This window comes from Choloepus didactylus, chromosome 6 (genome assembly GCF_015220235.1).
Source record: "Choloepus didactylus isolate mChoDid1 chromosome 6, mChoDid1.pri, whole genome shotgun sequence".
Lineage (NCBI taxonomy): Eukaryota > Metazoa > Chordata > Mammalia > Pilosa > Megalonychidae > Choloepus > Choloepus didactylus.
In genome coordinates this window covers 105,120,726-105,129,437 of record NC_051312.1, presented here as the reverse complement: position 1 = coordinate 105,129,437, position 8,712 = coordinate 105,120,726, and positions in this window count along the sequence as shown.

The following is an 8,712-nucleotide window of genomic DNA, read 5'->3' as shown; positions in this document are numbered from 1 at the left end:
AAATAAATTTGTTTTTAAACTGGCTGCCTTACTACAAACAATTGGTCTCCACATACTTATGGTTCTGTATGCTTTTTCTTAAACTGATTAAGTTTATTTTTTTATTGTCTATGTATTTAAGTTTTATTTAATCTATTCACCATTTTCACAGAATTTGTGTTAACTTTTAAACAGTCAGGTGTTTCTACTTTTCGTTTAACAGTAGCAATATGAATTTTCCCTTTAAAACATTAATGTGTCGAGATAAGGAAAAATTACCAAATCAGGGAAGGTGGTACAGAAAGACTTGCTTCTCAGAGTAGAAGCCCTGCAGGTGAATCCCAATATCTGGGTCATCAGGGGGGAGCATGAGGGCAGAGGGTCACCTTCAGACCCTCCTAACCCCGCAGCTCTGGGTGCTCCGGGCCGCCGCTTAGCCCTACCTTTCCGAGCCCGGGTGGGCGGGAGGCTCTGCCCTGGTCCCAGCGTCCACGCGGTCAAAGGGAGCCCGGGCTCCAGCTAACTGCTCCGGAGGGGCAGCTACCATTCCGGGTTTCGGATCTCCCAGCTGGAGCTGTCTCCTTCCAAGGCAGCCGGCCTTCCGGGAGATTCCGTGAGTTCGCTTGAGGATGCTGCGGCGCCGACGCGGCGCTTTGGCGGCCTTCGCGGGGCTCGGTGGCCTCCTGCCTCCGCCTTGCTGGGTGTGCCGAGCCGGGAAACCGAAGGAGGCGTTTCCCGGGAGTGCAGGCGCTTCGGGCCCCGGCTCCTGGAGAGGTGCATGCAGCGCCCCCTAGAGTCTGTCCACCCAGGAGTCCACCGAAATCAGAAGGCGAAAAGAAGACGCTCGTATTCCTGGATGTTAAATGGGCTGTGCTGAAGGAACCCAGAGATCATCCTGTGTCCAGAAGCGCCTGGCAGTGCCAGAGTCCCAGCGGTCCCTTCACACACTGGACGCGGGAGGAGGTGGTTCCTGCGTCCTCTCAGGGGCCGGGTCTACCCTCACCGTCTGCGAACTCGCCAGACTCATTCTTGGAAAAACTGTAACAAGGGCGGGAGGTCTGAGAGGATCCTCAGGAGGTGCAGGAGCCCAGCAAAGCTTTGTGGCCGCGAACCAGGGGCTTCCTTACCCAGCTTCTGGCCTCGCCGGTGCCCACACTCTGAAGGCACCGTGAGCCCCATCTCTGGAATCGGCTCCTGCTCCTTCACTCACTGCGTCCCAAGGGGAAAAAACCGTGGGCGGCCCCGCCCAGTCCAGGCGTCCGGGAGGGAGTGCGGGAGGCGGGTGGGTTGTCCCAGCGCTGGTCCAGCAAACCAAAGGAAAAATTTAATATTTTACTTTGAGATTTTGTGTTACTATTAAAATATCTCTTATTTCTTGCTGCTTTCATGGTTTCTGGTCTCTTCATCCGCATTGCAAGCATAAGGAGTTTATTAGCCTCTAAGTGAGGCTGATAGTCTGAAAGACACCAAGAACATAAGAACTAGCGTGCTACATATTTAGAAATAGCAGGATTGCAATTTGGAATTAGATCTAATAGGGGGCCCAGTTTTTGTTTGTTTGTTTGTTTGTTTGTTTTGGCTAAAATATAATTTTTATTTCTGTTTGATTATACTGATTTGGTGTTGATCAGGATTTCATAGAGGCACCATAACTTTTTTTTAATTCAATTTTATTGAGATATATTCACATACCATAGTCATACAAACTGTACAATCAATTGTTCACAGTACCATTATATAGTTGTGCATTCATCACCAAAATTAATTTTTGAAATTTTTCATTACTCAAAATAATAAGAATAAAAATTAAAGTGGAAAAGAACAATTAAAGTAAAAAAGAACACTGGGTGCCTTTTTCTTTTTTCTTTTGCCCCTGTTTTTCTACTCGTATGTAACATATTGCTGGTTCATATTTTTTTATCCATTCTGCCAATCTATATCTTTTAATCAGGGAGTTTAATCCATTTACATTCAACATTATTACTGTGAAGGCATTTCTTGAATCAGCCATCCTATCCTTTGTTTTATGTTTGTCAGATATATTTTTTCCCTCTTTCTCTTATTGTCCTTTAACGAACCGATACTGAATCTCTTTAGTACTGGACCATCCTCCATCTTTCTCTCTACTTTCTTTGTTTCTCTGTTGGTAGGGCTCCCTTTAGTATCTGAAGTAGGGCAGGTCTCTTGTTAGCAAAATCTCTCAGCATTTGTTTGTCTGTGAAAAATTTAAGCTCTCCCTCAAATTTGAAGGAGAGTTTTGCTGGACAAAGAATTCCTGGTTGGCAATTTTTCTCTCTCAGAATTTTAAATATGTCCTGCCACTGCCTTCTCACCCCCATGGTGGCTGCTGAGTAGTCACTACTTAGTCTTATGTTGTTTCCTTTGTAAGTGGTGAATTGCTTTTCTCCTGCTGCTTTCAGAACTTGCTCCTTCTCTTCAGTATTTGACACTGTGATCAGAATATGTCTTGGAGTGGGTTTATTTGGATTTATTCTATTTGGAGTTTGCTGGGCATTTATGCTTTGTGTATTTATGTTTTGTAGGAGGTTTGGGAAGTTTTCATCAACAATTTCTTTGAATACTCTTTCCAGACCTTTACCCTTCTCTTCCCCTTCCAGGACACCAATGAGTCTTATATTTGGACGTTTTATATAACCTATCATATCTCTGAGGTCCATTTCAATTTTTTTGATTTTTCCCCCATTCTTTTTTTTGTTCTTTCATTTTCCATTCTGTTGTCCTCAGGGTCGCTGATTCATTGTTCAGCTTCCTCTAGTCTTGTACTATGAGTATCCAGAGTCTTTTTAATTTGGTCAACAGTTTCTTTTATTTCCATATGATAATCTATTTTTTATTTACTCTTGCAATTTCTTCTTTATGCTCCTCTAGGGTCTTCTTCATGTCCTTTGTATCCTGTGCAGTGTTCTCATTGTTTGTCTTTAGTTCTTTGATTAATTGCTCCAAGTGCTGCATCTCCTCTGATCTTTTGATTTGGGTGTTTGGGTTTGGGTTATCCATTTCATCTGGTTTTATCATAGGCTTTAAAATTTTCTGTTGTTTTTGGCCTCTTGGCATTTCCTTAACTTGATAGGGTTCTTTTAAGAAATGTAGGCTAATTCAAAGACTTATCTCTAATTTGTCACATCTACAGTTGGTGACATACACTTTCTCTAAGTAACCAGCATGTGGCATCCATGAGCCACCTATTCCCCTCAAGCCAGTTCTCCCCAACTTTGTCTTTGTGGTGTTTGGGGTTTGATTCCTGTGGGGTCCAATTGGTGCACCAAGTTTTCGTGTGTATTTGGTGCTGTCTGCACTGAATGTGGGGTGTGTGTCTGAGCAGTTAGGGAGGGAGGGCAGCTTTAATAATCAAACTTCCCAGGTGTTCCTGGAGATTTAAGGCTGTTGCAGGAGTCTAAACCTTCAGTTCAGTCTCACCACAGTCTGTCTCTGCCACTGACCCACAAGTCCTTGGTATTGGCATATGGTCCCTGAGACTTCTGGGTGCATCCTTCTTCCAAGCTGTGCCTTCCTAGGGCCTCTGCTCAGGGAGGGCTACTATGTCACAAGTGCTTGCCATTCCTCAAGGGAATTTTTGGGCCACAGGGCTGTGTAAGGGCATTCTCAGCCTGCTGAAAGGATGGCTGCATAGGGCATGTTAATTTCCCCCTTTTTGCACAGCTCCACCTTCCTAACTCTGGGGACAATTAGCTGTGGGTGCACAAAATGCTATTGTCCATGCCTGATATTGTGGTGTGTGTGTGCATTGCTGGAAACACTTCCCATCACACTGTTTTGTTTGGCAAAGCTCTGGGCTGTGGCACCTGCGCTGGATAGGAGCTTTCCCAGCCCACAAGATGGCTATAAAGGGGAGGGTTTTTGTCCCTTTTGGCTAATCTCTGCCTTCCTATTTCCATGACAATTGGCAGCAGGTGCACAAAAGGCTATCATCCAAGCCAGATAATGAGGCATACCCACAGATTGTGAGGGCACTCTTCCTGCCTCACTTCACTGTGTGGTTCTCACTGCTGTATCCACAGCTGCTTTTGGGTTTTTAAAACAAAAACTGGTCTGACTCCAAACATCAACCTACAGTTTCCCCACACCACAGCGTGGCTGCCAGATATTCAGCAGGCTTACTCACTTGTTTCAGAATGCAAACTCCCAGTTTCACCAAGTGCACATTCCCTGTGGATTTAGCAGACCTTGTCCAGCTGGTGCATCACTGGAGCTGGTGTTCTGGGTCACTTTCTGGCTTTAATCTAGTACTTTTCACGGAGGTGTTTTTTGCCCTATCTCTCCTAACTGCCATCTTCCAGAGCCAATTGTCTTTTGAAATAGCATTGAACACCGCTTTTCATATAGGAATTCTTTAATAATTGTGCCAGTTTGAGTGTATTGTGTCCCCCAAATGCCATTATCTTTGTGGTCTTGTGTGGGGCAGAAGTTTTGGTGTTGGTTAGATTTGCTTGGAGTGTGCCCCACCCAGCTGTGGGAAATAATTTTGATGAGATGTTCCCATGGAGGCTTGGCCCCACCCATTCGGGGTGGGCCTTGATCGGTGGAGCTATATAAATGAGCTGACTCAAAGAGGAAAGGGAGTGCAGCTGGGAGTGATGTTTTGAAGAGGAGCAAGCTTGCTAGAGAGGAACGTCCTGGGAGAAAGCCGTTTTGAGGCCGGAGCTTTGGAGCAGATGCCAGCTGCCTTCCTAGCTAACAGAGGTTTTCCGGAGGCCATTGGCCATCCTCCGGTGAAGGTACCCGATTGCTGATGTGTTGCCTTGGACGCTTTGTGGCCTTAAGACTGTAACTGTGTAGTGAAATAAATCCCCATTTTATAAAAGCCAATCCATCTCTGGTGTTTTGCATTCTCCAGCATTAGCAAACTAGGACAATAATAAAAGGAATATATGTGTGTGGGTTAAGGGTGAGGAAGAGAAAAAGCAGTTTTCTTTGAGTTAAAGCAACTGGAAAGAGAACGGAGAAGGAGTTACTCTTCCAGAAGCTAGTGATCTTCATTATTTGGGGAGTGCAATTAAATTTTATAATAAGTTAAGACATTGGACTAGGTCAATAGATATTTTTGCTTTGGTCACTAGAACCCAATTAGAATAAAACTGTAAATTTTTAACTGACAAACGGTGGTGATTATTTAGAGTCTGTATTTTCTTTTTGTTCTTGAAGTAATTCTAAAATGCATAAGTATCCCTTTTTTTAACAGAAAATTAGGAAGAAAGAGTCATTTAGAAATTGTAGATATTTAACATTTTGGATACTATCTTCTGAAATGAGAACCATTGAAGTGACTCACCTCACTCCTCATTTTGATTTGAAGAAAATTTGGTCACTTTTCACCTAATTGCAAGGCAAGATGAATCAGCAGCAAATAGTGTATGAATAGTCTGTATTCATCTCTCAAGCTCCACTCTCCATTCTTCTCCACCATGGAGGCTCACCTGTATAGACTACATCATCAGATCTCCATTCCTGTCTGGATTACAGCTGTGTTAGATGATTGGAAAGCCCTGGAAAGAGAATGGTGACATGGAGATGTGTAAGCTCAGTGTATTTATTTTCAATTACATTCCCTGCAAGGTAGCTTGGTGTATGAGATTTCTCTACAGAAACAGAACCAACAGGAGATATCTGTAAACATGAAATTTTATAAAAGTGTCTCACACATTTTAACACTTTTCACTAGTCCAAATTTTGTAGGGCATTATACCTAAGTCCAAATTCCATAGGGCAGGCTGGAAACTACAATGATCGTCTTTCCTGAACTCACCAGGAGAGGCTGGCTGGTTGAAGAAAAAGTGAAAGTTCTCTCTTCTCCCTTAAAAGTCTTCAATTGATTTGACTAAAACCAACTGATTGTATTCTCTCATTGTGGAAGACACTCCCTTAGTTGATCGTAGATGCAATCAATTGACTGATGATTTAATAAACCAGCCTTCTTATTTATTAACCAGCCATGAAATGTACTTACAGTAATGGTTAGGCCAGTGATCGCTTGATCAGAAAACTGGGCACCATCACCTTGCCAAGTTGACACATGAATCGTCACACTTGGGTCTGCAAGTTTCCCTTAAATGAAGATCATGACTCATTGAAAGTCTACTTTATATGACTCTCATCCTTCTAAGTTTCAGTAACCTCTACATCCATTTCTCCATTTGACCTTTCAGGCCTAGGGGAAGTGACAGCTCTGCTAGTGGTAACCCTGCTTTTGTACTATTCCTTGGAGTATATATATACAATATTTAACTCCTAGTATAGAACATGGATTACAATGGAGGGAAGAGGCTGATGATAAGCATTCAGGGTTAGGTTTTCAGATATCAAGAATGAAGGTGAGAATTTCACTCCACACTCATCATTTTATTATAGTCTATTATGGAAAAACCAAACACACAAATTGGAAAAAAAAAAAAAAATTGGCAATCCCATGTGTGAGATGTAGAAACTGGCCCAGATATAGAAGGGAGTGGGTAGGGACCTTCTGGCTTCTGAATTTAGAGAATGAAGTAGAGGAAAAGTACAGTGGTACCTCAATACTCATCATCAATTCGTTCTGGGAGGTGCAATGAGTTTCAAAACTGACGAGTACCAAACAAAAGTTTCCCATAAGGAATAATGTAAATAAATTTAATGCATTTCCAAACCAAAGACAATGCATATTTTAAAAGCAATATAAAAAATATATGGTTGCATATTATTACATTATATGAGAAATAAACATAAAAATAAAAAATACTTAGATTAAATAAAATAAAATCTTCACTTTACCTGTACTGAGAAGATCCCATGGCCTATTAGGACGGTGGGAGGATAGTGGTAGGGAGGAGAGGCTACACAGAGTGTTGGCTTGGAAGGAGAGTTCCCTCCAATAGAACATCTGGCACTTGCACTTCAGGTGTTCTTTCTCTTTTCTGCCTTTTTTCAGCTTGTGCCACAGGCTCTGACACATTCTTTGTCTCCTTCATGAAAAATTTATCCAATGAGGACTGCATCAGTCTTCTTTTCAGACTTTCCCCAAAATGTGAAATTTTTTGGTCATTCAATAAATTCACATTTCCACTTGTCAAAGCTTTGTGCAGATGGTCCTTCTCCACAAAGTTTTGAACTTCTGCCTATTTTGCACACATTTCTTTTCTCAAGGAACTGGGGACATCCTCCTTTATCTCCTCCTCACCTGAAGAAAACTCTTCAGCCACCTTTTGTTGCTGCTCCTTTTGCATGGTTCTAAGTAATTTTCTTTTCTGCTTAGCACTATCACTGTTCATTTCCTTAGGACATACACTGAGAAAAAAAGCACAAAACTATACAAAATGACCACAGAAACTAAGACTGCAAGGAGATGTGCACAGGACAAGAGCTACCACATGACTAACATCACCCTTTGTTTCAGCTGGAAAGGTAGTGAGGCATGAGACAACCAAAACTGAAAATTTCTAGTTGCGTGTTGAGTACAAAGCAAACAACAAGTACTGAGACAAAACGTTCATGTCAAAATGCATTAAGTACCAAATTTCATGAGTTTCAAACCAGTCAAGTACCGAGGTGCTTCTGTATTTGTTGCCAAATTATCTCTGTGCTAAGATAATGTTTTGAAACCTAGCACCTTTACTACCATTTTGAAACTATTTGCCTATTTCTTTCCTTAAAGGAAGGCATCCTATATGATTCTCCTTTTTATGGCCTGCCTGACAGACAGTGGGTGTTCATGAACCACATGTTGAATTTGTGAATAAGAGAAATCAACCAAGAATATGGGTAGAATTTCACCCAGAAGGAAAGGTCCTTCATTTGGTTCTACATAAGCCAATAAATGCAGGAAATGGGCATTTATAGAGCCAAGAATATAGAGTTGATTACTGACTCCTACTTGAAATGGGTCTGTAAAGAATTATTTAACCCTTATAAGTTACAGATTGCTCATACTCATCTGGGACAGTAGCACAAATCTTGCAGGATTCTGTGAGGATTCTGGGCAATGTGTGCAGAGATATTGCAAAATTCTTGGCATATCATAGCCCCTTTTACATGTTCTTCTGTTCCTTTCTCATAGCAGTTTTCATTTCACACAAAATTCCTATTCAAAAATGTTTCAGGAAGAAATAGCTGGGGTTTTTGAACAAGTAGACAATAAAACTGACAAAATGAAAGAGAAGAAAATGGAATGATATTGAAGAGAATATTGCATGGCACAGGCTTTGATTTGTCAATGCTGCCCTTTTGCAGAAATGGATTGGCTTTTATAAAGGGGGTTTATTTCATCACAAGGTTACAGTCCTAAGGCCATAAAAGTGTCCAAACTAAGGCATCAACTGTAGGGTATCTTCACTGAAGGATGGCCGTTGGTGTCCGGAAAACCTCTGTTAGCTCAGAAGGCACGTGGCTCGCATCAGATTGCTCCCAGGTTGCGTTTCAAAATGTCATTCTCCAAAATGTTGCTCTTGGGGTGTTTTGTCCTCTCTTAGCTGCAGCTCCCCTTCAAAATGTCACTCTCAGTTGCTCTGAAGTCCTTCTGTCTGTGAATTCCTTTATAGGACTCCAGTGATCCAATTAACACCCACCCTAAATGGGCAGGGTAACACCTCCATGGAAATTATCCAATCAAAATTTCACTCACAGTTAATTGAGTCACAACTCCATGGAAACATTCAATCAAAGGATTCTAATCTAAATAACACTAATAAATCTGCCCCACAAGATTGCATCAAAGAACATGGC